Here is a 4160-nt window from a genome sequence, read left to right as displayed (position 1 = left end):
AGGGATATTTATTATTTGATTGATGTTTGATTAATTTTTTGCACCTTTTAATTGTTATCTAATTATTGTTTTATAGGGATTTGACAAAGTATTTGACATTGTAGTGCCTGAAGCCCAACATAGATGGTGTATTAGGCACATGTATGAGAACTTTAAGGAAAAGTTCAAGGGCAAAATGTTCAAGGATCTATTATGGAGTGCAGCTAGGGCTTCTAATAGGTATGAGTTTGAGGTTGAGATTAATAAGTTGAATTATTTGAATTCATGAGCTTATAAATGGTTGATGGGAAAAGACCTAGATAAGTGGGCTAGGCATAGGTTTCGTATTGCCACTAAGTGTGACATGCTATTAAATAACATGTGTGAAGTCTTTAACAGCTACATTTTGGATGCTCTTGATAAACCTATACTAACTATGCTTGAAATGATAAGGTGTAACCTTATGAAAAGGTTACAAAAGAATAGGGAGGCCATCCCTAAAATTCAAAAGAAGTTGGAACAGATCAAGATACATTCATCTAGGAATTGTATGCCAATTCAAGCTGGACCCTATGAATTTCAAGTGAGGGAGTATTTACATGATCAACTTGTGATAAATATAGCTTCTAGGACATTTAGTTGTAAGAGATGGGATCTTAATGGCATCCCTTGCATCCACATTGTTGTTGTCACAGTCTTAAATATCGATATTATCTTTGGCCGATAACATCGTTTTTTTGAATGGGCGATATTTTAGCCCATATCCACTTAATTATCGTCAATATATCGATATTTTCGTCGATATTATCACGATAATTTCCTACTCGCTTTATTTGGGCAATATATCGCGATATTATTGATATTATCGATAATATCGCGATTGAAACTGAAAAATACATGAAATTTGTTGAGAAATTGTGCTTTTGCCAACAAGGGGATTCAAACCACTCTCAGTCCCATCCATCTACTGGGCCTTATCCAACACACTGCGAATCAATTTGTTAACAATGTTACGACGTGTAATATTCATATGGTCTTAAAAGTTTTGCAAGCTAATATTATCTAGGATAAATTTTCATTTAGAAAAAAAAAAATCTCTAATATTATTTTATTATGTTTAATTTAGGCATATGTTTAATGTTACGACGTGTAATATTTATATGGCCTTAAAAATTTATGCAAGCTAATATTATTTAGGATAAATTTTTATTTATTAAAAAAAAAAATCCCTAATGATAAATTTAGGCATATGTTTAATTTTATTTATTATTTTATTATGGAGGTTTTTTTTTTGTGGTTATATATTATGGAGTTGTATTATTATTCACTATTGAGTTTTAATATTGTTCATTATATGTGATAGTAAGTTTTAACTTTAATAGGAATTCTTTCTACGTGGTAGTAAGTTACTCATATATATATATATATATATATATATTTGTCAAGCTCATATATCTTATCATATGCAATATATTGTAGTAAATTAATATAACTAAAAAATTGTGGTGTGTTTAATTTTCTTTCACTAATTACTACATATTTTCTAAAGACACGGTGTTTGTTAGGTCCCTACATAATCAACTTAAATCACTCTAACCACCATGCCATGCATTTTATTCCAGTTTTTTGTGATAAAATAATAGACAATTGACTAAATAAACATCCTCTAAAGTTTCAATAAAAATTTCTAAGTTTTTCTCACAATTTCCGTGATTTTTATTCAATTTTTATCGATATCGATATTTTCTCGATATTTCCATCAATATATCCGTGTTTTTGGACCACCGATATTTCTGAAACTCTCGATATTTTAGACCTTGGTTGTTGTCATATATCTTTATAGGGCTAAACCTAAAGATTATGTGGCTGAATGTTATCATAAGGACACTTACTTAAAAGCTTATGAGCCAATCATCCATCTTGTGAAAAGCTTTAACATGTGGCCTAAGTCAACTCAAATACCACTATTACTCCAATTGTTAGAAAACAATCGGAGAGACCAAAGAGGAGCATAAAAAAAGATCTTAAAATAGAGAAGGGAGTTGATACAAATGGTACCAAGCTCAAGAGGTTTGGGACTGTGACTTGCACCAAGTGTTAGAAAAAATGTCACAATAAGAGGAATTGCTCCAACCAACCACAAGACCTTCCACCTGGTCCTGACATTGATAAAAGATGAGGTCTTCCCTCCTCTTTGAAAAAAAAGAGACCTAATACTTCTACAAATGTGCAATCTGTTTTTCCAATAAATGTAGCTGTTGATGTACAATTTGGTTCAACTGTTATGGCATCTTCTGCAATCAATGTAACTGTTAACATGCAATCAAAGCAAGTGGTTGCACCTGCTAATGCACAAAGAAGAAAGCTCCCTGTAAGTTTTTTTTCATAATTAATTTTACAAGTTTATTCCTTGAAAAATGAAGTTGTTAGTAATTGGTGATTCCCCAAGTTTATTCCCATGCAGATAAAGAAAAGTTCAAATGTGAATCCACCAAGGACAAGCTACTCCAAAAAGTGAATGGTTGATACATACTCTATTTTGTTGTAAATGCAAACACTGAAGTTGGCTTGGAATGAAGTTGTGAATGAAGACAATATGAATTTAGAGATGAAAATTTTGTGTAGAAACTATGACTGAAGATAGTATGAATTTGGAGATGAATATTTTGTTAAGTTGTGAATAAAGACAATGAAGTTGGAGATGAATATTTTGTTATGAAGTTTTGAATTAAGAGACTGAAGTTGGTTTTGAATATTTTGTTTTCAATTTGTGAATGTAACAACTTTTGAATATTGCTTGGAATCAGATTGGATATGTTATCAAGTCAGATTTTACTCACATAATGATGATTTAATTTGAATCACAATTTGGTCATGAAGTTGTCTATTATCTACATCTGTCAATGCATACAACTAATCTCATGTCATTGCACAAAATCCTTTAATCTTACACATCCATTGCACTTTCCAAAACCAAAATGAAATACATAATTTTAACAAGCAATGCCTAAAACTGAAATTGACCCAAATTCCATATTCAGTACAACATGTAGTTCAGTTTTAAATCAAATTCATTACCACATTCATAATCAACAAAACAGAAATTAGAAGTGAAAATTCACAAATGACAAGCAACAGATCCCTAATACCATTTTCGAAATTGACATTAGCCCTTGCAATCTTTTGGGCTTTTTCATTTCATCTTCTTTAACTCCTCTAATTGGTTCATTCTCTTTCATAAAATGCCGATCGTTGAACTTATCATCCCATAGAAATCCAGCACAGTAAAGTGTTCCTTGTTCAAACATGCAGAAACAACACATTGAAACACATTTACCCCATTTATACCACAAAAAATCACAGAAAAAAAAAACTTTTGACATTACATATGATGTATTGCACTTCCATAATCGTCTTCCACAACGCCTATCAGTCATTGAAGTTGTTATTCTCATTTCACCATTGCAAAATGAGCATCTTGGAGCTTGGCTAGTAGAAGAGTTTGACATTTTCGAAGAACTCAGGACTAAAATTTTTTGAAGAACCCTAACCCATAATCCTAAAGTTGTATATGAAGATGAAAGGAGAGAGGGCAGCTTTTAGGTGGGCACGATTTGACGAAATTGCCCATTCACATGAGGGGAATGTGACCAAAACATGACTGGCGTTAAAATTTTTGATAAAAAATCACAATTGTCCTTTTTCAAGGACAAAATTAAAATGACATGTACCAAAGTGGTAAAAGTGGCAAACTATAGGGACAAAAGTGACTTTTTCCACCAAAAAAAAAATATATACAACCATGATGATGTAAACCTAATCATCTTTGGTGAACTTTGCAAATTATCTTAAGCATTAAGGGATTCACTTTATAATATTTTTTTCTTATCATCTTTTAAGTCACGATTTGACGGTTGACAAGAATCTTTATTTAAAAATATGACGTTTTATTTTTCTAAGCAATACTCTAAACTACACTAAATTACGATCGGAGAATCGAACTTGGGATGACAATTGACACACGACTAACCCACCTTTGCAAGAGGATTAGTGCTTAGCATTGATGTTCTCACATACCATGTTAAGAAAACAAAGGTAATGAGCATTTGTTAAATTAAAATACAACCAAATGACAAAACTAAATAATCATTATCAAATACATGAGCTACCATTATACTTTG

General features: G+C 31.4%; 1 long non-coding RNA gene across 1 annotated transcript; it reads left to right on the top strand.

Annotated features, from left to right (window-relative positions):
* Positions 2077–2685, top strand: LOC109949372. Its single transcript, XR_002271880.1, has 2 exons — positions 2077–2350; positions 2444–2685. It is a non-coding gene; the product is annotated as an uncharacterized LOC109949372 (long non-coding RNA).

Source organism: Prunus persica, chromosome G5 (assembly GCF_000346465.2).
Source record: "Prunus persica cultivar Lovell chromosome G5, Prunus_persica_NCBIv2, whole genome shotgun sequence".
Lineage (NCBI taxonomy): Eukaryota > Viridiplantae > Streptophyta > Magnoliopsida > Rosales > Rosaceae > Prunus > Prunus persica.
This window is presented reverse-complemented; position numbering and strand designations above follow the sequence as displayed.